Source organism: Podarcis liolepis, assembly GCF_965112155.1.
Source record: "Podarcis liolepis genome assembly, chromosome: 1".
Classification (NCBI taxonomy): domain Eukaryota; kingdom Metazoa; phylum Chordata; class Lepidosauria; order Squamata; family Lacertidae; genus Podarcis; species Podarcis liolepis.
This window is the reverse complement of record NC_139554.1, coordinates 29,236,564-29,263,600: the sequence shown is the minus strand read 5'-3', so window position 1 is coordinate 29,263,600 and position 27,037 is coordinate 29,236,564. Positions and strand designations below refer to the sequence as shown.

Sequence of the window (27,037 nt, the reverse complement as noted above, 5' to 3'; positions counted from 1 at the left end):
GATGAAGGAGAAGCCAGATCTACTTACTTTATGCTTGCTCTGTAGTTGCAAAGGCAACTGAAACATTCATTCCCCCCACATCAATTACTAGTATTTTTGGTCAATGCTCAATTAAAGGTGTCAAAAGAATTAGAGGAGTTGTTATGGCAACTGTATCTTCAAAATTACCATTTTAAAAAAAACCCAAAAGCACACACCCTAAATGTTCTTTTTCCCTATAAGAATGCAGAAGAGTCTCTCTCTCCGCACACATTACTTATTTCTTCATTTTGAAAGTGGCTAAGCTATGGAGGAGTTGCATTTACATGTCCTACTGAAATATAAAAGATGCCTCAGCAGGAATAATACTGAGACTATTAGTAATCCTGTCCGTTTCCAAGCAAAGGAGAAGGGGAAAAGAACTAAATGTATTCAAGGAAACAACATGACACACTCCCCCATGGCAGCAATTGTGATCCTTGTAAGGAACAAAGGAAAAGTACAACTTGAGGTGAATGGAGGGTCATTTGCATTAGGATGGTGTGGGTTCAAGACTTGCCCATTCTGGACAATAAATTCACATTATAAACCTAGTACTCAACCAGCAGGGGGACATTAGTTCCACAATGCTCCTGCCTTTCCATTGTCTATGAACCTTTCTCCACTTCATCATTTTGTCTACTGTCTTCCCAGTGGTTTCCATGCAATGCTGATATACTGATCGCTACCTGTGCAAGACTGTAGTGGTGCTCAAGCCATCACCCTTTACCTCCAGTGGCTGTTTTATTGTAACACTGTATTTCCTTAGGATAAGAGTGCCTAACTGTGGACCTCCAAATTCTGTTGGACTACAACTCCCATCATCCCTGTCCATTTACCAAACTGACTGGTACCATATCTGGAGGGGCTATAAGTTAGCCACCAGTAGCTTAGAATAGCACACAGTGTACATGGCTCATAACATGACTGTGTGAAATAGCACAAGGAAATATGTCATCCTGGAGTGAAAATAGAGGAATATATAGTGGTAGCTGTCAGGACCGATAGGTATGGTCACTTTCCAGCCCTCAGAAATTATACCAATTCCAGGAGTTGAGTGTTCAGGACTGCTCATAAACCTAATGGGACCACATATCAGTCTGTTTCTGGTCCATGTTGTGATTTATTTTAAAAGAGAGTTGTATTTAAAGATGCATTTAAAATACATTTTCTCTTAAACTATCACATTAAAATATGCAGCGTTACTCATTTTAATATGTCCATTTGAGCCAAAAATTACATCAGAATATTTGGGAAATATGAAAGCTGGTGGATATCTGGAAGGTGCAGTTCAAGTCAATTCATAACCAGAATTTGAAGTATCTCTACCAAGAAGGTGATAGGGTTTTAAAAAGGCATTGTTTTACTGTTTCTATGTTGATTTTTATTGTTCGTACACCACTTAGGAACCACCCCTTTCCCCAAATTAAGTAGTTTACTGTAGAAAGAATTTTAAGTAAATAAACTTGCATTGAATTCCAAGAGAGGACAGGGTTGGAGATACGGAAGGCACACACACACTTCCCATTCACCATTTCGTTTGCAGAGCAGTGAGAGGAGGGAACTTCACAAGAAGGAATTCTGCAGGTATGAAATGCACATCAGTGATGATTTTGCACATCAGTTCAACCATTGGCAAAGTGAGGGTTAAAGTCTTGGATCAATAGTTCAAAATAACTTTTGGAAAACACTTTCAAATTGATTTTTTTATTGCCCTTTTTTATCCATGTTTAAAATTACAAGAAATATAAGAATGGTAAGCAGGAAATGCAATTTTCAGATGACACACCATCCTCTGAAAAATAATAATCAAACATTTATAATCTGACTATGGATTTGTCAAGCAATGACTACTGTTTGTGTCTCCCTCCATCCTGATCTCTATCCATTCTCTGTCTCTGCCTCTCTTTTTGTATGGAAGTCAATCCTAGATTTGCGTCAGAGATTTTGTGTGCATGAAATGAAAGTAATTATTTTACTTACTTCCATGGATCAGAAAAGGTGACAAGTAGGAGGAAGAACATGCTATGCTTCTAGTGCCTTAAAAGAAGTGAAAAGAATTGTGTCTACACAATCAAGAGCAACCCTGAACATTTTGTTGCTTTGGTTAGAGCAGGGGTTGGCAACTTGGTCCCTACCTTCCACTAGTGGGCGTTTCAGGATTCTAGGTGGGCAGCAGGGGGTTCTATGGCACAAGTTGGATCCTCCTTCCATTGAGCACTGGTGGGCGGTAAAGAAATTTTACCATCAAGAAAGATGCATGAGTGGGCGGGAGGTATAAAAAGGCTGACTATCCCTGGGTTAGAGTCTAGCTTACACCCATTGCACTGCATTCCCCAGTCTGCTTTGCTCTTCCTAATCACTTCTTGTCCTTTCCTTTCCTTTCTTTAGGGGACCCTTAGACTATACTAAGTCCCAGGCATTGTCTGATATTGGCATTCTTAAATATGCCTTTTGTGTTTTCCCCACAGAATTGTGAAATTAACAATCTGTGTAAAACGGAAACTATTCCTTGCTTTTATATTATTGGCTTAATACAGAGATTTTCAAGTGTTCTTAGCAATCTCTTTATTTCTTGTGCACTTTTTAACTTAAATATAAAAACCTTAACTTGAACATTTTGGAACCAGGTCCTGCTTAAAATCAAAATCCATTTTGATGCCTGATGCAGGTTGTAAGGATGTAAGAGAACTTTGTTTAGCCCACATTGTTACGTGAACCAATGTTATTCCCAGACTAATACACAGACTGGAACATAATTAAGGCTTCAGATTTCCACTTCTCCAGATTTTGTGGTAAAGTGCTCTGTTCAAAAAATGCACCAGAATGAAAAGAGTGCCTTCTGATGTGCTACATCCATATTGCAGATTGAAAAAGGCATTTCTGAGGACTAGTTCCTCCTCAGTTTCTGAACCTGATATAACATGTGCTGAGAAAAATATACATATTTAAGACTTGCATATGTAAGTCACTTTCAGTTACTTGGTAAGAAAAGTGACTAATAATTTTTTAAAATTTTTTAAAATATATTGCTTTTGGTTAGCCTGTATTATTTTGTTACCCTAGATGTGGGCAATAATCAATCTAGCCAAGGTGGCAAAACATTAGTAAAAACTGCTTGTCACACTCGAATGAAGGGCAAGTGTCACTTTTTAGTGGCTTTATACCACATACAAATGAATGTGATGAAGCAAAGAAGCAGAGATCCTGCTCTGAGGTTTTTCAGAATAAACTCAGCTAAAATTAGGCAGTGGGTATAATGAGAGTGAAAGAAATATGTCTAAATTTGGGTGTAACTGAGGTTAGAATGAGATCCAGTCAAGAGAAAAAACAGGTATGGGGAAAAATTTGTTTTAAGTTAGGAACTAAAACAGAAATTTGATAGTCTGAATCTTACAACATCCATCATCATTGGATGTCCATGAATTCTAGTGTTATCAGAGGAGAAAAAACAAAACAAAACTTTTATTTATCCTCTTTCCCCAGTGTTTCCAGGTAAATATATTTTTGTTGATCCAGGCCTTTTAAATAACCTAACTTATGGTCTGTTTCTCTTACTTTACAAATCTGGGTTTTATATGTGCTTTTGGTTTTTAATAGCTTGTATTGTTTTACATACATTGTATTTTAATTATTGTATTGGATTTGCGAGCCACCAAGATAATGTAAATAAAATGAAGTAAAATAATGGAAGGACAACTTAATTAACCAAGGGAGGATTTGTCCTTCCTGTTCCCTGCTTGTGGGTTAACATTACTCTCTTATTGTGATATCAATCAGTATCAGGGAAAAAGAAGACACACAGTTCAAGATGAGGCTGATGCAACTTTTGAAACATGTTAGCTGAAACCTGTGGAGGAGGTAGGTGGTTGAGTTACTGGAGGAAAAAACAACAGCAGCTCATTAGGACACTCTCCCGGCCGAATCCCCGTCAACTTTCTCTTGGCAAAATCTCTTCCCTGCATGAATGGAACCAAGGCTGTGTGCTGAGGGAAGTGGGCTGCCTGATTTTTCTTGGCACAATGGTGTGACTCAGTTGACTAGATTGACTTAATTTGAGTCGAGACAGAGTTTATGTGAAGGAGAAACTTCTGTCTCCCACACTTTGTGCAAAGAAGCAGCAATGACACTCAGAGGGATGTTAATAATGGAAGAGCTCTTCTCAACTCTGGATTGTGAATGTAGAGAGGGAATCCAGCACTGAGTTAAGAATGGATTTTCACTGCACACTTTTAGTCACTCAAGGGACTTTTTCACTAAGGGATTTTCCTTGCTATTTGGCCTTTTGATGCTCTCATCTTCATTTGAACTCGTATAAAGCTAAGTCTTCGTAAAAGCTCTCGGTGTGGGAATGAGAGCTGTTCTGGAGGCAGAGGTCATATGGTGTAGAAGACGAGGGTAGGATGCAAGTTGGAGTTATAGTGGTTGGCCAGATGTTTTTGCATTCTGGGTGCTGGTTTTGGACTAAGAAGTATTGTTTCCCATTAGCGTTCTAAATGTAATGTACAAATTTGGGAGTTTGTAAACTATGGAACAGGAGAGAAAGGAAGGGAGGAACAGAAGGAGAGTGGATATCAGGGACCAACCACATTGTTAGAGGCTTTGAAAATTTTTCTATGTGTTCAGTTCTAGGTGTAGATGTTCAAAGCAAAATAAACACACAATTTCCCTGTATAAGATGACTGTTGGCTACATGGGTGTTCTGCTCCAAGAACAAAGGAAGTGAGAGCAGATTGTTTTAATGGAGTCCCAGAATATAGTCTTTGCACAGAGAAATTTACTTTGAATTCAGGGTTCCTTAATCCCTAAAATATTAAGCAAATTAAAATGTGGATCAGATGCAAACATGGATTTAATATAAGAGGTTTCCCTAGCAGCAGTTTTATTTAGGTTATACTGGAACTAAATTTAATAAAAATAAATACAACAAAATATAAAGGTTGTGTCCAGAGTGTTCTTCTTGTTTAGCATGCCCATTTCACTTTGGGCTTCACAGTCTCCCTAGCCTTCTTTGTGTGTTCCCTGTATATGCACTGCCATCTCCTGGAATTGTGGAGCTGGCTTTTTCATTTCCCCCCTCACTAAACTGCAGATGCACACAGTGTCAGCCATGTGTTGCTATACATTCTAATAAATCGGGTGCTTTTTTGCCAAAAGTGTGGCAGGAGAGGAGGGAAGGTCTAGTGATGAGATCACAAAGTTTTTGGCTTCCGTGAGCATGCTGTAAGACTCAGCTCTGGGGGGAAGAAATTGCTGAATGGCTGTTAAGAGTGAATATTGTAGACTCACAGATGCAGAGGCACAAAAGGTGAGTGAAGAGAGGTCTTTGATTTAATTCCCTTGCCCGACATTCCACTAGCTTGTCAGTTTGTTCTACCATAGTAACTCTGAACAATGAGATAGCAGAAAAGAAAAAAGAAATTTGGTATAAAAATCCAGTACATATTCTGTTTAAAGTGTGTGGACCTTGCGGAATGTTTAACAGAGGTCCGAGTGCATTCTAGGGCTGAAATGAAACAGCCACCCCAATTCACCACCTCCATTCTCAGGTGGCACATCAAGGTGAGCATTTTGGGGTGGGGGGGAGGGAGCAGTTTGAACTGGCACATGCATTTTGGTGGGAGGACACGTATCATAATGGTGGTGGATTTCCCCACACCACCAGTTAAAAAGCATGCGAAGGCAGCAGGAACATAATTTCTCTCCTGTCTCTCTCCCATTGAAAGCTGATCTCATGTGCTTTAATTTTGTTAAGAAAGGAATCCATTCACACACAGCAGACACCTGGGAGTTTACTGTCTACTCCTGTGTTTCATTCCTGTCTCCACAATGGAGTCCCTAGATGACCACAAGCCCAGTAGATAATGGTTCCCCATTCATGTTTTTTTTGGCCACTGCCAGACTGTTGCTATTTTGTGGTTGGGGTTCAGGTTGCACAATGAAAGTGGAATTGTCACTCTGGTGGGACATACCTGCTTCCTTGGAAATAATAATAATAATAATAAGAAGAAGAAGAAGAAGAAGAAGAAGAAGAAGAAGAAGAAGACTGTTTTTTGTGATAAGGATGGGAAGCTGTACTGGAAAGTCAAGAATTTCAGTTGACAGGAAATTCTATCACCTCCCTTCCTATTAGAATTAATTCTCAATAAAGAGAGGGTGTTGTATAGTTTGTTCACCCAAGATGGTGTGAACAAATCAGGATGGACACACAGTAACACAGATTGTCGGGAAGTGGCCTTTGTGTCCTGTCAAACACATTGTCATAGCTGCTTATACAGCTGTGTTTTGGAAGGGTGTGTTTGTGTTCTTTCTGGTTTAAGCCTTTATGGCCCTTTCTTGGCTTTAGAACTGCAGAAAGAGCCTCATGTTCATCTGCTAGACTTGTGACTGGATGTCCCACACTTTAAAATATGTTACTGACAGAAGCCTTCCTTGAGAGGCCTCTGAAAAAAGACTCTCCACATTCTTTCTCAGTGCTGAATTAGACAGTACACACATACACATTTAACATGTTGTGTGTCTAATTCTTGCCATGGGACCATGCCACATGGGACCTTCTTTAAAAATCAACTCCTCCCCTGACCTATTAGTGATTATTTGCTTGGGGCAAATAACAGTTTCAAAGGAGGGGGAGTTTTCATTAGAACTAAAGCAAGTGAGGGAAATACTGTAGTTAAATAGACCCTCCCTGCACGAAATGGTCCATCACAGCTGCTATTTTTTATGTATCTGTCAATCTAGCACATCTTTTGAATATGCACATTTAACACATCTTTTAGTTTGGCCCTGACAGCTGAACTTTTTATAGTTAAAATGTGTTTCTGTTTTGTAATTATCAACAGGGGTGGTAGGGTAACATGGCAAGTTTCTGTCCATGCAGCTACTAGACATCAGTCTCTAATACAAGATAATGTAGGAAAGGGCCCTTCTTCCTGCTCAACACTTTCTGCTTTGGTGTGCCACCCTCCTTTGCTTAATTTTTTTAGCATCAAATTCTGCAAAAGTTCTTCCAGCTACCTTGATTCGTAGCTACATTCCCCCCTCCCTTTTACTACCACCACCACTTCTTTGTCCTCCTCTATTTCCCTCTCTCCCCTCTCTCTTTAGTTACCTTTACAGAGGAGCAGACAGACGTGCAGCTACACATTGTCAATACAGGCAGTAGAAGTCAATAAGCAGCCAGACAGGCAGTGAAATTGAGGGAGGCAGCTATAGATTTCTGAGCTTATTTCTTGTGAGTTTTTCAGAACTAGTGTGATTCACTCTTGTCAGATGCTATTTTGAGCCAGGCTGAGATGAACACATTCCCCTAGTGAACTATATGCTGCTTCCTGTGCTCTCACCCCACCCCCACTGGTCTTTGGTTTTCATGGAGTTTTTTGTGATGTGGTGCAGAGGAGTGAAATAATACCTGCTCCTGGAAAGCTGAGACGAAAAGATGCTCTGGGGAAAGTCCATAACATTTGGGAAGGCAGGCCAGGTGTCGACAAGTGTGGTAACGATTAAGGGTGTGTGGCTGTGGTGTGATGGAGCCTGATAGAAGGGTTAGCATGAAGTGGATGGAAATGAGAACTCAGTGAAACATCAGCAGAAGCATGCTAATTAGAAGATTGATTAGAGTATGGTGAATTAACGAAAGAAGGAGAGAAGAGCCCAATTAACAAAGTGAAGAGGAAGCATGCCAGCATTAGTTACTCCCAAGGTTATTCAGCTCTGGTGAGCAAACACGGTGTGTGTTCACACCAGTGCATGCGGTAGGTGCATTTTGACAAGGAGGAAGGGCCATAACTCAGTGGCAGAGCATCTGCTTTGCATGCAGAAGGTTCAGGTTCAGACCTCAGCATCTTTGTGTAGGGCTGAGAATGTCCTCAGCCTGAAATCCTGGACAGCTGTTGCCATTGTAGATGATACTGAGCTAGATTGGCCAATGAGCTGACTCAGCGCAAGGCATCTTTCTGTGTTCCTACCACTCTCCACCATGGGATTTGGGTGGCAATGAAGGGTTATATGACTAATATAATCTTATGAAATCGGGCAAGTTTTGATTTCCAGGTTTGATAGGGAAAAAGACACCATGACATTCAATCTTGAGCATTTTGAGCATGTGATAATGCTTTTGAGACACACCTGGACAAGTGCATCTGAAGTGAGGTCAGGTGGGAGAGCTTTGTGGAGGAAATGGATGGGAGAAGCTGCTGTTGCTGCTGCTGCTGCCCTGTCTCTTCCTTCAGCAGGAGATTTACAGGGTAACATCTGAAGTAAGAGCTGTTCGACAGTGGAACGGACCGCCTCAGGAGATGATGGACTCTCCTTCACTAGAGGTTTTAAGCAGAAGTAGGACGGCCATCTGTCAGGGATTCTTTAGTAATGATTCATGCATTGTGGCGGGGTTGGACTAGTTAACCCTTGGGGTCCCTTCCAACTCTACGATTCCATGATTCTATGATAAGAGAAAGGTGGCATTCCTTTGTGTGTGTGCATACACTTGTAAAGCTAAGCAAGTGTGTGCTTGGAGTTACTGGTTGCAGTGATACCCAAACTTTGAGGAGAGAGAACAGAAGGATTGTTTAGTTTTACTCATGCAGCTTCCAACCTAAATCCAGCTCTGGTTTTTATGAAAAATCACAAGAATGGGAAGGGGAATCTATGTCAAATTTGTCCATTTTGTTCTTCTTTCTATATTCATTCAGTCTGATGTCTTTAATAGTCACTACAGCCAACCTTTTACATCTCATTAACATTTACAGCCAGTAGGAATAGCAAAGGGTTCTAAGCTTGTGTTGTCTGTCTCTACCATCATGCTGGGAAAGATCAATTTTGGCACCAAGCCCTGCATTCTTCTTTTCAGCCGTGTGGCATTGGTGTTTCCAGGACCAGGTGATGTCCAGGAGCACTTGGCTAATAGAGTTGCATGGGACAGGCAAGTTTGTTTGCCACCCTTTCTGCTGTCCTGTTGAATCATCTGCTTATTCATCCATCCTCTGGAGCAGATGTCAGGACAAGGCAGTAACAGAGGAAATTGTTAATATTGCAGGAGGTCAGTGAGCTCACACCAGGGAGAGTGGAATAGAAACAGGAGATCCTCAGTACACAAACACCAACGTCTCTTGCTCTTCCCATGGACTTTCCCCCAATGTACTTGGTTCTAGCCAGTTTCTTCTGCTAAGATCTTGCCTCCTCCCTCCAGTGCATCATCACATGGCTGACAGCTGATGAAGTTCAGGCAAATAAACAGAGGCAATGTGCATCCTGTAGTTGCGTTAAAGTTGCTTATATCCAAGTTGTAAGACAAGCATTTGATTGCAGAGTGCACAAGTGTTCAATCCTCCCAGTGGGGAGAGGATAAACCTCATGTCTGTAGGGACCACACTTGCTGGTGTTAATGTGAAGTGGCAGCTGCTGGAAGAGCAGAAGGAATATTGAGAGTGCAGTGTCTTTGCATAGGTTAAACTGCTTGCTGAGAGAATTGGATGTGGAAAGGGAGACGTACTTGGCTCTTGAGCGCCTTCTCTTGCTGATCTCCATAGAAGTCTCAGTTCTGACACCATCCTGCAATGGTAATGATAGGGACACTGGCTCCCTGCTAGGGTAGCTATTTATGCCAGGAAAAAGGAAATAGATTACAAAAAAGGTTACAGATCTGCATGAGATCTGCATGCACTAATTTATTTGTATAGGTGCAATTTTGTAAACTACTGCTGTAATTCAAGTAAAAATACAATACATCTCACCAGTGAGGCAGACTGTGGCTAGGTGACCTGAATAATCGTCTGTAAAAAGATAAAGGACCCCTGGATGATTAAGTCCAGTCACAGGTGACTATGGGGTTGTGGCGCTCATCTCACTTTTCAGGCTGAAGGAGCCGGCATTTGCCTGCAGACAGCTTTCTGGGTCATGTGGCCAGCATGACTAAACTGCTTCTGGTGCAATAGAACACTATGACTGAAGCCAGAGCGCACAGAAACACCATTTACCTTCCTGTCGCAGTGGTACCTATTTATCTACTCCCACTAGTTTGCTTTCGAACTGTTGGGTTGGCAGAAGCTGGGACAGAGCAACAGGATCTTACCCCATTGCAAGGATTCAAACCGCTGACATTCTGATTGACAAGCCCAAGAAGCTCAGTAGTTTAGACCACAGCGCCATCTGCATCCTATCTGCACAATGGGGTGAGCTCCCATTGCACTGCCCCAGCTTCTGCTAGCCTAGCAGTTGGCATACCAGTCAAGTAGATTGCACCAGAAGCGGTTTATTCATTCTGGCCACATGACCTGAAAAGCTGTCTGTGGACAAACGCCATCTCCCTCAGCCTGAAGCGAGATGAGCGCCACAACCCCATAGTCGCCTTTGACTGGACTTAACCTTCTAGGGGTCCTTTACCTTTTTATATTTTTATAAACTTCTATGGTGCAGACGATGATGGGCTGCTTCAAGCCCCCGGTTTTCCCTTCTTATGTCTCTTTATTAATAATGTAGACTTGGACAGTCATTCAGAGGATGCCTTCAAATTAGAAGACTGTCCTTTGTGAAGTGGGATATAAGCGTTAGTCATTAGATGGGAGAGTCAGTACTTTACATTTCTCTTAGTTGGGCAACTTGATTCAGGAAGTCTGCTGCCTCTCCTCAAATTTGGAGTACTCTGAAAATGAAGCCTTTAGGAACGTGAGGACAAGCATGGAGATCCATCAGAACCACACAAAATGGAGGCATTGATCTGGGCCTGTCAGAGGGGATAATATAGCCCCCGCAATGAGTTTGATTTACCCTGTGTATTGTAATCAGATAGCAGTGTAAGTTGTTCCCAGCAAGCTCTTTTAAATCACTTTTAGTACGTATTGAAAGTGACAACACTGTATTTTATTGCTGAATTGCTGTCCTCAAGTAATAAGTAACACATGTCATACGTTTTAGCTGGGGCTGCTGCTGCAGTGCCCCCCCCAGCACACTCCCTTTTTTCTGTCACTCACACAAGCGCCTCTCTCTCAGACCATGTGAGCTTCCTTGTCATGACATACTGAGTCCTAGAATAGACCTGTCTCCCTGCTTCAAAGGCTGGTTGGAAGTTTAGTTTGTTTCGCAGTCATAATGGGAGACAAGGGAGAAGATCAGAATCACTGCTGGTGGAAAGAGCAGTGATGTGGTGTGATCTAAAGGTGAGAAGTGTTCATTTAATTTATCAGTTTTTATTGCACTTTTCCACCACCAGCGCCCTCAAAGTGGTTTACAAGAAACAAATAAAAAAGCACTCTAAAATCACTTAAAATTTTCAACATGAAACCTAAAGGGTGGTATTCATCTAAGTTTTACTCACAGTAGACCCATTGAACTGAATGAATCTAACTTAGTCATGTTCATGAGTTGAATTCCGCCCATGGATATTAATGAGTCCTATCAGCAGAAGTCCTGTGCAAGGACTTCTGCTTGCACAGTGGGGCTTTTCCCCCATCCCACAAAATTGACTTGGAGGCGAGGTGAGTGAGAGAACCCCTAGAACAGTGCACAGGAGGAAGAGAGTGGGATCCTTGATACCCTGGTGTGGGTTCAAACTATTTCCTCACTGTGGCTCTAATCCAGATTAGGTGGTGGTGGTGAGGGTCCCATCCATGCTGGGAGGGGTTCAGTAGGCTCTGAAGCCTTCTTAAAATGATAATTAGATTTATATACCCAATTTTCTCTAGGTAGCTCAAGATGGCATACAGTGGTACTTCGGGTTACATATTCTTCAGGTTACATACGCTTCAGGTTACAGACTCTGCTAACCCAGAAATATTACCTCGGATTAAGAACTTTGCTTCAGGATGAGAACAGAAATCGTGCTCCAGTGGCACGGCGGCAATGGGAGGCCCCATTAGCTAAAGTGGTGCTTCAGGTTAAGAACAGTTTCAGGTTAAGAATGGACCTCCGGAACAAATTAAGTACTTAACCCGAGGCACCACTGTACATAGTTCTACTGCTCTCCATACTATCATGCTTTATTGTGTTTTTAATATTCTTTTGGGAGCCGCCCAGAGTGGCTGGGGAAACCCAGCCAGATGGGAGGGGTATAAATAAATCATAATCATCATCACAACAATTCTGTCAGATAGCTAGACTGAGAGAAAGTCACCCAGTGAGCTTCAACATGGCAGAATGGGAATTTGAACCCAGATCTCCTATGTCTCAGTCCGATTCTCTAACCACTGCTGCATGATAGCTCTCTTAGGCCCTGGTATGTTTGCATCAGTAGCACAGTATGAGCCTAGAAAGCTCTAGGACCATTTTGGTCTCATTCTATACTCTGCGGTCTTCATAAAGATTCCAAAATGAGGGAAAATATAATTGTGGGTACAAAGGAAGGTGTAGTGGTACCTCAGTTTTCGAATGTCTCCATTGACGAACATTTTGGTTTTCGAACGCTGTAAACCTAGAAGTAAATGCTTCGGCTTTTGAATGTGCCTCGGAAGTTGAACCGAAAACGTGGCTTCCATATTGAATTTTCTGTATTGAGTTTTCTGTTTTGAGGCTTCCGTACTGAGTTTTCGGTTTTTGAACGTTTTGGAACTCAAATGGTCTTCCGGAATGGGTTATGTTAAAAAACCGAGGTACCGCTGTATAGCATCTTCTTACCATTGTTTGACAGAAGAAGGGTAGACACTAATGATCAAATGAGAGACAGGATGGGAGTTCTTTATTTGAATTGCAGTACCTCAGCTCTGCCCTCTGTCACCCATCTTTACCTCTTATCAGGAAGGAATTGGATAACAATCTCTTGGCAAGACCTTCATTAGCCTATGAATGAATTGTGTTGGGTGTTTAAAGTGTGTAAGTGTGTTTTACCAGCCAGTTCAGATTTGTCAAGGGGCATATCTGAAAGAGGCATTCATCAGGAAAGTGACATTTATGGAGAGTCTGGGGAAAAGGGAAAAGGGGAGGAGAAAAGGCCTGAAAACTGCTGATGGTGTGAAAACTATGTGGGTCTATGTGTATGTGAGAAAAATCAGAGAGGCTAAATGTAGAGAGAAAACTTTCCACCCCTGCATTTGAACTCCCTTATGCTTCCAATTCCTTTCATGTGTAGAAATAAGGTTTGGACTATAATATATTTTACAGAGCATTGGTGAATGATAGCCATGATACCATGATAACGTAGATTAAAACATCCATTGAGAGCTGATTCCTGAAAAACTGCTCCTTAGCCCCTAGTCCTTTCAAAGAAACCAGGAAATTGATTTAGAAGTGAGGCCCATCAGAGCAGTTTAATTTATCCCCTGCTGAGTAAAAACAGACAGGCTGATCGGCCAACTGCAGGGGGACACAGAGTCTTTTTAGTTCTTTTCCTTGCATCAGCACCACTGGAATAGCAGCTGGAATAGCACAGAGTTCAAATGTATAGAAAAAACATACAGTGCAGTCCATCATGGACCATGCCACATGAGGCCACAGGTGTGAGACTGTAGTTTGAATCCACCTGAATGGGCAAACCTCCCTAAATTAAGAAACCTAACATTTCTGGGCAATGATTTCTTGTGCTATATAGGGTGTTGTTTTAAATGCAGGTCTGTATTCAGAGGTCATCTCCTTCTCTGTAGTTTCAATAACCTGTTTCCTCCGAACTGATTAAAGTGTGCCAATGAAAGTTTCCATAACCAGTGTAGACATATGTTACATATTTGACAATTTGCTACGTGCACACAGCAAGGATTGCCAAATTTGAGAAGGTACCATGAGTTCAATAACAAAATGACTGCTGTGGATTGTAGCACAATACAAAAGAGCTTGTGCCGGTGTGTGGCTTAATGACTGCTACATCTAAAAGCAGAAAAAGAGACAGGACCACAAAACATTGTGGAGAAGCCTTCCACCAGCTGGATCTACAACAACCAGTGCTCTTTCCCCTTTTTCTTCCCTCATAACAAATGGAAGGGGAGCAACACGTGATACATGTTCAGTATAGGTGATGCCGAGACACTGCAAACAGGACCTGAGCAGGGGCAGAGAATCTTCTGTTTGATGAATTACTTCCTCCACTGCTAAAAGTTCAGTGCAACTATGACCCACGTTGGGGCAGAGTGAATTTAGAGCATCAAGCACATCCCTTTGGAGTGCCCAGGACTGCTATCTCAAGCAGTCTGCCTTTTCTCCGGAGATCTCCCATTTCAGGACCATTAAATACCTATAGGCTAAAAGCTGCTCTGTGGGAAGTCAAAGCAGTAATGTCAGTGTTAAATATTAATAACTGAATAAGCAGTGTTTAAAGAACAAACAGGATAAGAAACCCAACAGGCATCTGTCCAGGTTGGCTGGCATTAAATAAACGGCAGCACTGCCAGCAGTATGATTGTGGAGGCAATGAAAAAGAAGACCGAGCAGTTTTCTAATTTGCGTTTGCTTTAGCTCAGTTCTTTTAACACACTCATGATATATAGTCAGTCGAAGAAACATTTCTGTTAAAACAATCAAAGAGTTTGGGGCACTATAAAGATGAACAAATTTATCGTGGCACAAAAGCTATTGTGGACTCAAGCCCACTACATCAGATGCATGAATTGGAATCTTAGTTGGCAGGCATATCTGTTGTTAAAACTTGGTGTGTGTGTGTGTGTGTGTGTGTGTGTGTGTATGCATGGAGGAACATGTGCTGTTTGTACTGAAGCTTTGTTTACAATTTCGAGGTGCTGTTGGGAAAGCCTTTTTAGGAGCACATCTCCAAAAGTCCCTTATAGGCACTAAAATGGCTACAGCTGGTCTGCTAGCTTGCTTCCCACAGGTAAGGAACACCCCCAAATTCACTGCTTTCACAACTGAATTTGTTCCTATATGTGTGCAAAGTCTCCTCCTGCCAATGACTACTTGACAGCATACACATTGCTATAAAAACACAAGGCATTGTTTGGCAGTATCACGATCAAAGTAAATTGCTGTTTGAGGGGCCTGGCAGGATCATTTGTTGTAGATATTTTTTATTTGAATGTTATAGTTTATATCTATCATATTGAAATATTTCATATACAGTGGTGCCCCGCAAGACGAATGCCTCGCAAGATGGAAAACCCGGTAGACGAAAGGGTTTTCCGTTTTGGAGGTGCTTCGCAAAACGAATCTCCTATGGGCTTGCTTCGCAAGGCAACAATGTCTTGTGAGTTCCTGCTGGTTTTTTTTCCTTTCCCCCCTTTTTCTAAGCCGCTTATCAGCTGATCCGATCAGCAGATAAGCCGCTAAAAGCCGCTAATAGCGCTAATAGCGCTAATCCGCTAATCCGTCAATGGGCTTGCTTTGCAAGACGAAAAAACCGCTAGACGAAGAGAATCACAGAACGGATTCTTTTCGTCTTGTGAGGCACCACTGTAGATCTTTTTTATTTATTCTCATTGCATATATATCCCATCCCTTCTCCAAGAAGCTCATAGTGGATATGGACACATGGTCCACCCTTTTTAATATTGATTTGTTAGGTTGAGGGTGACTGATCAAAGATTATGTCCGAGGAGGGACTTGAATCCAGGCTTACCTAGTCAAATTCCAACACTCTACTCCTGCAGTAACCCTCATGACGTCTTCCAGATACTGTTGGCCTACAGTACCTGCAATTCCAGATATTGATTATGCTGCGTGGAGCTGATGAGAAATATAGCCCCCAAAACATGTGGACAGTACCACATTGGCTTTGCTCACTACACCATTCTGGCCCACTGAATAACGGACCAAAGATCTCAGAGGGACTTGACATCCTTCCGCAGGGCCTGCAAGACAGAGCTGTTCTGCCTGGCCTTTGGTCCGGGCCCAGTTTGACCCCCCTCTATGGGACCCTGTAATTTACCTATTTGGCCCTTTTATCAGCTCATGTGGAACCAACATGGATAGCTGGCCCTGATGAATACTTGAGGTTCCAGACCCCTGTGGTTGTAATTCGTGGGCAGTCATTTAATTGTATCCTGATTCTATTTTTTAAGCTGTATTTTAATCAATTGTTTGATTGTGTTTTAATGTATTTGATATTTGATGTTAGCCGCCTTGGCTGGGGAGGGCGGGGTATAATTAAAAATTTACTTACTGACTTACTAGAGGTGAAATGCATATTTCAACTTTCTGCTGTCAGGGACAGCTTCTATAGTTCTCAAACAGCTGATCTTTGAAGTCAATGTTCTGCAGGGTCTAGGAGATGTGATATAATTATTTGCAAGGGTGGTGGTGATCCATTTCACCCATCAGCACCGCCAGAAAACAAGGTTGTGCTGAGACGTTATGAACTTCAACTAAATATTATAACTGTGTTATAAATATTTAGTGGTGGATATCAGTCACATCAGAGGAAAGGGATACAGCTGCAAAAGGGGAGTCTCAGATGACCTAGCACGTGTCTCTCATGAAGTTTCCCCCCTCCCTTTTTATTGAATAGGTTATGGCAGATCTGAGGCAAGTTGCTTTATGTTAGATGTACAGTAGGTTTTTAACAGTCTTTGGAGGTATCGCCAGCTGTGCATATCGTTAAGTAATATTAAAAGTATGGAAATGGGCTGCTTCAAATGCCAGGGGACTGGTTTTATCTCTGCAGCTGATGGGACTCGTTTTAGATTACGGTAGGTCGTGTGATGGAAACATAACACCAGTTTTACCTAGAGTCATCCATGAGTAAAAACAAGCAGGTGATAGTACCACTTGTACTAATGTCTGCTGTGTGGTTGCAGAACTTCTTGATTCTCTCCCCTTGTATTTGTTGGTATCACCAGAGTATTCTATGGTGGGTCAGCTAGGGCAGCAGATTCTGGTCTAAGCACCTGTAGACATTATGAGTACCTAACAACCATAAGCATACTTTTGTGGTGTCACTTTGACCTTTACGGCTTAGCTGCATGTGGGTCTTCTGCATCTTTCCAAGGGGTTGAATTAGCTCCAAAAGCTGTAAGAATAAAAACATACTGGTACTTCAGTCAGTTTAGGATAGGAACCTCATATCCACCACAAGGGAATTCAGACCTTTTCATGAGGAATGCCTGTCGCACAAAGTTTTGAAGATGGATGCAAAATTTGTTTCCCCCTGTGCTGCTGGGCTGCATTTGGTCATACCTCTCAATGAAGGGTTAAGCAGAGACTGGACATTCATCTGTCAGAGATACTGTAGTTGCATCCTGCACAGCTGAACCTGCTTTGAGAAGGTAATCTCCAAGATCTCTTCCAATTCTGAAATGCTATAATTCTGTGTCAAAAAGTCAAATTTTTTTTGATTTCGTGCTTGGTATTTTACCACTTGCCTACAAGCATCAAGGAGTAACTTAGACGTTTTGCTAAAAGGTTCCCCTCATTTTCTTTTTAATTGTTTCTCTCTCACCCCCCCCTTGAGATTTCGATTCTTTCCCTACTAGTAGTTTTGTTCAGTTGGGTAAAAGATTGCTTTGCTTTTCAGCCACTTTTATGAAAAGAAGTGGAAGGGTTTTTAAATGCATATTTGCATTTTAAAAAGCAATTGGGGGGAAGAGCAGGGGAAGTAAGGGTGTTCAATCATGATTATATTAATGAGTAATGAATAACTGACATTTGCATAGCTTCCGCCGTACAGCTTTTCCAAAGTGCTTGCTAGACTATGAGATCCAGGCGTCTCTGAAGTAAGTACTGGAAGTTTTTAAGCAGTCTTCAAGCGGACCTTTAAAATAAAGAACCTTGAAAGCTGTCAGTTTGAAATTTCATGAGGGAAAAAATGGTGTCGGGATAAAACTATGCAAAACAGAATTCAGCTGGCATTCTGGGGCAAACAACTGAACTTCTATTCGAAAAAGGATGCAGCGCAACTTTAAAGGCCAGTGGCAGAAAATATTTGGAGTTTACTGGCATTTATTTTTAGATCCCAAGACACAATACTGAGGTTTTATGGGAGAAATAAGATTCAAATAAATTAAGTGGTTTTCCAAACACACCTTGAAGATTCGTGGCAGAGATGTCACTAGAACCTTAAAATCAAATTAAGGACTGGCTGGGTCCTTCATTTTACACATGGGTGAAACACTAAGTCCTGAATTATTATAATGAATTGCATACTTCTTTCGGGTTCTTCCAATGATATATCTTAATTTTATCTGGCATAAAGTGCAGATGATTTAAGATGCTGTAGCTGCAGCAGGCAATGTCATTTGCAGTTTAGTGATTATAATGTATTTGCCAGCACATGCACTGGTCTACAGCAGGCTTATATGGTACAAGTGGAACAGCATTATGGAATATATTCAGCTTAATTTTGAAAAGGGAATTAAAGAAAATCAAGTATTCAAGAGTTTCTTTTGATTGTGAACTCTTCCCCAAGGACTGGTATATCTAATCTTACCTTACTAACACAGGAAGCTGTCTGTGGTATAACGGTCAGAGAGTTGGACGATGACCCGGAAGACAAGGGTTCAAAACCCCACTTAGTCATCTCTAGTTGATCTTAGGCCAGTCACTGTCTCTCAACCTAACCTACCTCACAGGGTTGTTGTGAGGATAAAATGGGAAGGGGAGAACTGTGTGTACCACATTGAGCTTCTCAGATGAAAAAGTGGTATATAAATGTAATTATCAATTAAACTGTAGTTTATCAGCCACCAGGCAAATAGAGCTGTAGCCTTAGGTTCACATCGTTTCCAGGACCTGTTTCCTGCCTTGCAGTGGGTTGGACTAGATGATCCCTTCCAACTTTGCAATTCTGTAATTCTTTCCCTCTTTCTGGGAATGTTCTCATTACTGTTTACCTCATATCCAATGTGTTCCCACTTCTGACTTCAGCTCTTCCCTCCTATTTGCCTTAGGCCCTATATGCCCTTAATGTGGGACTGGTCAAAATATTTACCTATCCGTTTGATGGGTTTCCAGGGTTCCAGGTGGAGGTTTTTCCACATCACCTGTTACGTAATTATTATTTTTTAAACTGAAGATGCAATGCACGTGCTGCTGACTGAACCGTGGTCCCCCTTCATTCCCTTTATACATCTCTGGGATGTAGCTGAAATATAGATTCTTTGGGAAGCATAATTTTGGAATAACTGACTTCTATTAGATTGCAATCTTGATTGTAATTAACATTCCCTTCTTTGCACTGCTTCCCCCTTGTTCTTCGCTTGCTTGTTTGTTTTTATAGAGAACTGTGATCTCAGATTTCAAAGATGCTGCCCTCCACTGATGAAAGTGTTAGTTCTTCTGAGGGAAAGGATTAGAAACTTCAGACTCCACCCCTTGGACATTTCTTGCTATGTTCTGGAGAACAGGGACTTGACAAATTAGGACACTGCAGTGAAAAAAGGAAGGAAGGAGCTGAGGAAGTTTATGCTATGATGGGGTATCTAAATCACAGAGAATTATATAAAACAGTGAACCGTCTGGAAGAAGGGATTTGGGACCTGGTATTTATGCTTGCCAGCAATATAATAAGAACTAGAGGGCATCCAATAATTTTAAGAGATGTTGAGTTATGAAGATAGTATTCCCCCCTACACACTGTACACTTAACCTGTGGAAGTATTGCCATGGAACAATGCGAAAACTTGGGGTATAAAAGCGTCCAAAATACATTCTTCACAAGGTGGAGATAGTTTGTAGAGTCTTTCTGGATGATCAAATTACAGTGCAAGAAATGCAACTTGTTATTCTTTGGCAGCAGGGGAGCAAAATGCATTTTCTTCAGTGTTTGGACATATAACGATTTCCTGTTATTTGGTGCACTGTGTTTGGTTTCTTGGAAAATGCAGTTTGTATCCAGTTAGCTTGGCAGTGGTGAACACAGTGTGGAATGCAGTTGTGCATGTGCTATGATCATCTGTTGTGCCAACAATGTAGAGTCGGGTGGTGTGTGGGAGCAAAAAGTCTGCAGTGGCCGCAACCTTTTAGCAATTACATCTCATAGACTCTGATGTGGCATAGGGAAAAGATCCAGTCATTGACAGCTCGACTGCTGGGCTATACTATACTATATTATACTATACCTCCTGGGAGTACATTGATGGGAGTTACAGGAATCTCAGGCCCCCATTAACATTTTTTAACACTTTAAAAAAGTGCTTCTTTTCTCCAACCCTGAAGAACATAATACATTTATGATGTCAATAATGGTTCCTCTCCTAAACCAGTGAGAACTCCAGTCTAATCTATGGAGACTCACATGAGTTATCCACACCTGGTTGTCTAGGTTTCTCCCCTTGCAGATTCTTCTGCAGGGCCAGTACAGCCATTAGGTGGGGATGAGGCCACTGCCTCAGGTGACAGAAGCCCCTGAAGGCATGCCCCCCCCGGGTGACCTGCTTGCCCTGCCACCTCCACCACTGGCAGAGATGCAGTGCTAGTACCAGTGCAGGTTTTGGGTGCGATCACACAGATTCCCAGCAAGATATTGCTGAAAATTGCACAAGATCTCATGGAGTGTGTGAGATCCTGTATGATTTCATAGAATCATAGAGTTGGAATAGACCACAAGGGCCATCGAGTGAGATTGCACTCCAGATTGGTGACATCTCACCCGAACTCAGCACTGATGCTGGTGCAGGTGGCAGTGGTAGAGCAGAGCAGTACTTCCCGTTTTGCCTCAAGTGGTGAAACGTGACACATTGTCCCTGTTCTTCATAATACGAAAGCTAATTAATTGTACCCACCATCAGACATCGGTGCCTTTCTCTCTGGGAAAGAGATCTCCCCACAAAAACCCTCTCCTATGTAAAATGAAGAAGCGTGGAATTTAAACTGAATAAAAGTTTCCTGACAGTAAAATCTATTGGACTGTGTGGATTAATCTCCCAAGGGAAATAGTGGAATCCCATCACTTACTGCATTTAAAATTAGGCTTGACAAAGGAATAGTAAATGGGCGTCAGGGAATACATAGGCTGGGGCTTCCCAGACATTAAAGCTAACTCTGCTTTCCTGTGCCTTCTGTGGTTCTGTGATTTTATGCTTATTACGAGAACGAGCACTGTGCCTACCATGGTGCTGTTTGTCAAATATATAGGAATTTTAAAGTAAAGGCAAACCTTAGCAGAGCTTCCTCCACCACAAACTTGCTAATATGCAAAGTGCTTGGGAAGATTGAAGAGAGGATTTTTCATCCAATCTTGAAACAAGTCCCAAACAAAGGGTGGCCCAGGAAAAAGAAGGTGGCCAGTTTGGAATGAGAAAAATAAATCTCGCTGGAAGAGGTGTCTTTTATTTGCCATCCCGAATTCATATGTAACCATTTCTGCAACGTATGTTAATTTTGTGCCCCCCCTGCCTATTTTATCTGTACCCATTAAATACTACCCAGCTGGTATTACATGATTATGGAGTTACCATGCTCACTGTCTGTTGATGGCAGCTGGGCTTCTAAGACATTGCAATCTGGCATACACCGTTCCCAAGTAAGGCTCTGTTAGACGAATTGGGATTCTGAAGCACGGATGTGAACTTTGACCACAGATCATGGAAATTTGGATTCTGACAGCCAGTGAATTAATGTTCAGGACACTTTATCTAACAGTTAGATGGGCTGCATCTTCTGCTCCACAGCTTGAGGGAAATGGAAAGGTGTTGGCCATTTGGATGAAGCCTGGGTGTGTAGTTTCTTCCAAAGATTCTATTCCTGGCCTCTTCACTGATGTACAATGTGATGCAGGGCAAGTCAGAGCTTATCTCTCTTCCCTGTTACAAAAAGAGAGAGATTGGGTGGTGGGGGGAGGATATCTGCCTGTTATTATAGGGGAATTTCAGGTCACTGGATTTGATATACCACTGTAGTTTCCTAGTTTTACACCATGAAACTATATGGAAATCAGTTGGAATTGCACGGGTGTTAAAAAAGGAATAATACAGTAATGATTCAGGCCTTTGGAGCTTAGAGCACTCTCCTGAAACACTAAGTACTGTGATTATCCAGGACTTGGATCCAAGCGTTGCTTAAAATGTAATACATGACAAAATCATTTGTTTGCTGTGGGTGAGGCCTTGGAGTGGTAGTGTAGAATTGTTTTGGTGATATGGATTTGTTTTGGTAGCTGACAAGCTCACCAGAAGCTCAGTGTGCAATAAACAAAATCCCCTCCTCACCAGTCGTGCATGCTCATGTACATACAACACAGTTTGTTGGTGCCATGTGAATAATGTATGTAGGTTTTGCACAACCTGGGGTGACAATTGCGAGCCCTCTGCAGGGTGGCTCATTTAGCACCTAGCTCTTTGTTTACTTTCTTTATAAATAGAAAAATGGCTGCATGCTTTCTGGGCAGAAGCCACATTATCATAGGAGAGAGCTGTGTATATGCGTGGTTTCTCCTTCTCTGTGTTAACAGCAGTGGAAAAGTCAGCCCTGCAATGGATTTACTATGTTCTGAGTGACATGATGAGTTGGCAGTTCGTTCAAGGAGCTTAAATGTGTATTAAGTATTTTTTTTAAAAAAAAACCAAGCCTTTATTTTTAATTTTTTTATTAACGCTACCAGCCCTTATTCCCAATAAGCTTTGTCCTAGGATTAAACAAAATGCCCCCTGGGTCCTTGGTATGCACGAGTATGAGTGTGTTATCTCACTTGTCCAGAGGTTCCAGGAGGTCATGTGGTTTGGGAGATAAACCTCCAGGCTATTCCCAGGGGAAACCTGGTGTTTGGACTTGGTCGTTTTCAACTCCTTTGTTTAAAATGGTGGCTTTCAGCCCCTCCACTGCAGCAGCAATGTTCTTTTAACAAGCAGCTGCACAAGGTATCCAAAATGTATAAGGAGTAGAGAGGAAGATGGGTTGTACAGCACCACCAAAAAAGAAAAAGAAAATCCTGGCAGGTCTTTCCAGCAGTAATCCCATATAATCCCCTTTGCAGTTTCTCTAACAAGAATAAGACGTTTCAGAGTTATGCCAAAGTCGTATTCCTTTGTAAGCAGAACTTTGCCAAAATGTGGATTCCTTGTCTTCTGCTAGGTGGAATCAAAAATATTTTGGTTCCTTTCATAACCCGTGAGTTGCTAAGGCAGGTCAGTAAACAAACAAACAAACAAACAAACAAACAAACAAACAAACAATTACAGCATTGAAGATATGGTATTGTAGGGATTTCTCTGTTTGCTTGGCGGTGTATTAAATGACCTTTCTGAAATGAATGTCCACCACTCTGTCTCATCTACAAATGGATCTACCCCCCGCCGGCCCCCAATGCGACCTATATTGTCGCTGGCTAATTTGCATTCAAAATTAAGGACTCTTTATGACGTGAATAGGGAATATGGGAAAATGGGTCCTGACAAACACATGGTTGTTATATGTAAGGAACTCCAGGGTTTGAGGCAGAAATTCCAGAATAACAGCTAGAACATAGCTTAGTGAGCTACCATTTACTGCGCCCAACTGACTAGGTTTTAGAGAGCTTTCTTCAGGCACAGAAAGGAATAGGAGTAGGTCATATTGGTTTAAGAGTCACTGGGCCGTATATAGCCACTGCAATCTAGAATCTAGGTTGTCTAGGAATAGTATATTACAAACCTGACCTTCCACCTTTACCTAGTTACCTTGCAAGTACATCAATACCATTAGCCCAGGCACCTTTCGTGTGCTTAGCCATAGTGGCAACCCTCAAAATGTCATATTTGCTGAATTTTGGGGGGATGGCTGTGCTACCATTCTCATCGGGGGTGGGGCTACTGTTAGGTGACAACACATTCTTTCATTCTATGTAGCAACACTGATGTTTTCTTTTCAGTGGTTTATCTTCCACTTTCTTTACTTCAAAATGCCCTGTACACAACATTGTTCTGGAACATGAAGATGGGGTGAGGAATGGCATCCATCATTAAAATGGCAGCTTATTGGAATTTCAGATACCTGAATTCTCTCTGTCACACACAAAATCATCTGAGCCCTAGCTACCAGTGGCACAAGCCTTGTCCTGACACTGTTTTGTCAGAGGGTATATATCTTTATTTTCAGTTCCTAGGGTAGTTTTGTTGTGTGTATACTACCAGATAGACCTATTTGTAATAATTAACTTAGTATATTCATCATCCAACTTCCTCCTCCTTTGTCAGGCATTGCAATTAAGTAAATGTCAAGTTAACAATGAAATCTGGATGTTTTCTCTACCCACTCCAAACCTCAGAAGCTGGAGAAGACTTTTTGCATAAGTTGAATGCTGCTTCTAGCATTTGATACACTAGATCCAAATAAATGCATCATCTCGTTTGCTCCAAATGCCTTTCTCATGGGAGTATGATGGCTGCTATACTCATCCTACAGTCTCTTATAATAGACAGCATTGTGGATATGTGCGAGCTTTTTCTGTTCAGATGCTATATGTGAAATAGATAAAAGTAGTGTTCCCCAATCTAGGGTTCCCACGTGTTGTTGGACATCAACTCCCCAAAGCCCCTCCCCGCATGGCCAATGGTCAGGAATGATGGAAGTTGTTGTCCAACAACATATGGGGACTAAAGGTTGGAGAAGGCTGGACTAGAGCAAACTAGAGAGGGACTCCTCAGGGCAGGGTGAAATTATTATGGCCATTGCCCCAGGCAGAACCTTGTATGTATCAGGTTAATAGCGCTAGTTGCACAATAAACAGTATTTTAGAGTAATGAATGCAAATCCCAACATAAAACAAAGTAGTCCACTGGGGATTTCCCCCCAGGACAATTATACAGAGCAGAATCATAGGGTGGTTTTGTGGGAGACATATAGGCAATCATATCCTACCTCTTGTAAAATATTCAACGTCAGAGCATCCCCAGTTGGTTGCTGGCCAGCTTCGGCTTGAAAACACCCCGCAAGGGAGAACTGCCTACCTCTCTAGGTAATTGGTTCAATTTCCAGGTTTATTATAAGTCAGCACATGCTGTTAAAACACCCTGTGAAATGTAAAATGTGTTGGATACATTGCTGTAAATTGTTGGATGTCCTTAAGTTTAGCAACTTATAGCTCAGATGCAGAAGTAATGTGATACAAACTTACTGTTTTACACACACACACACACACACACACACACACACACACTGGTTACATTGCAAATGTACAACTCTGATACCAAAATATCTATCAATATCTATCATCTATATCTATATCTATATCTATATCTATATCTATATCTATCCTTGCTATCTGACACATTCCTCATATAGAAAACTATATGAAATAAATTCAAGTAGAACAATAATCTTTAATCTTTTTAAACTGCTTCAGTCCTGTATACCTGAAGGAGCGTCTCCACCCCCATCGTTCAGCCCAGACACTGAGATCCAGCACCAGGGCCTTCTGGCGGTTCCCTCATTGCGAGAAGTGAAGTTACAGGGAACCAGACAGAGGGCCTTCTCAGTAGTGGTGGCCACCCTGTGGAACACCCTCCCATCAGATGCCAAGGAAATAAACAACTATCCTATTTTTAAAAGACATCTGAAGGCAGCCCTGTTTAGGGAAGTTTTAAATATTTAATGCTGTATTGTTTTTAATACTCGATTGGGAGCCGCCCAGTGCGGCTGGGGAAACTGGGGAAACTCAGGCAGATGGGCGGGGTATAAATAATAATAATATATTATTATTATTATTATTATTATTATTATTATTATTATTATTACAGGTTCAGGGGACGGCCAAAGGTGCACTAGATGCCTTGGCGTTCTCCCTATATTCTAAAAGCAACAATTGGACAATATTCTTCCCCAAGGTAGCAGTCAGGCATTTTCTATTTTGAAATTCACCCAGGCAGCAATAATACACATTCACAGATCTTCGATTTTCACAATTAATGCCCAACACACTTTTGCTGTTCTACCTGTAAAGATATTTGTGCATTGCTCATTTTAGAAAGAAATCACCATTCCAAGCATGTCTCTTAACACAATTTTTGCCAGGGCACAATAAATATTCTCAAGAGCTTAGTTTTGTCTTAATTCAGAGCGCCTTAATAGCATGTAGCAATTTTGAACATTGCATTTAATAGAAGTTCTACATTTTAAAGGATAATCCAATATTAGGTGGTGGCTTCTAAAAATCCTGTTTTGTACAACATTATATTTATTTATCTGTTACATGCATTTGTAGCCCGCCTTTCATGAAGAAGCACCAGGGCTGGTTACAACAGCTTAAGACAGTGTAAGACAACAAATAAAGCTACGTAATGCTTACCATCACTAAGCCAGCAACTAAAATAATGTTAAATAGCAATCCGGATGAAAAGTGGCAGTGCAATGGGGAACATCAGATGTCATCCTCTACCCCAGGAGGCTGGGGCAAAATTATGTATCTCGGGATGTTGTGGACTCCTTCATTGGAGGTTTTTAAGCAGAGGTTAGATAAATTATCTGTCATGTATGATTTAGTTGAGATTCCTGCATTGCAGGGGGTTGGACTAGATGTCACTTCCATATTCTATGATATTATCACAGAATCATAGAATCTTAGAGTTGGCAAGGCCAATGTAATGTGTTGGGGCAACTGGGCACCTCAGCAGGGCGCCACTGACAAGATGCCCCCGGACCTGCTCCTCTTCTTCACCACTGCAATCTGCTTCTTTGCCTTCCTTTCCCTCTTTTGCAAGCAAGCAACAGCACTGGTGAGAAGGAAGAGAAGCGGCAGCCACTGCCTGCTTGCTCATAGTCGTTGCACGGCAAGGGATCAGGGAGAAGCAACGACAAGGCAGAGGAGCAGCAACAGCTGGCAGCCAGGGGAAGGACTCAATGAAGGAGGGCCCCCATTGAGAGTGTGCTGCGGAAGCCGCCACCCCCACAGCTGGCGCCAACACTGGAGTTGGTTGTTTTATGACTGTCAAACTTATTTAACATTTATGCAGAACTTCTGAAATCTGAAAAATGCTTTACTGTCCTTGTTTTATTTATTTTCACATTCCTGTCACAAATGGCAGACTGGAGCAGAGCTTGAATGACTGCAAATTGCCCAAGCCCCATCCAATGAATTTATGTTGAAAGTGGGATTTTGGTTACATGCTAAACTCAGGTGTAAATTGTGTTCAGTATACTTACTGAATGTCTGTATTACAATGTTTAAAGTGTATCTGAAAAATTTCAAGAAATATTTGATTGCTTTATTTGTAACTGGAAAGTGCGCATTTGGGGATGTGTAGGT

The 27,037-nt window shown here is 41.7% G+C and overlaps 1 protein-coding gene across 28 annotated transcripts in view; it reads left to right on the top strand.

Annotated features, from left to right (window-relative positions):
* The window catches only part of NRXN3 (neurexin 3), a 1,209,742-nt gene that overhangs the window by 178,824 nt on the left and 1,003,881 nt on the right, over positions 1 to 27,037 (top strand). The gene's annotated exons all lie outside the window — the stretch shown is intronic.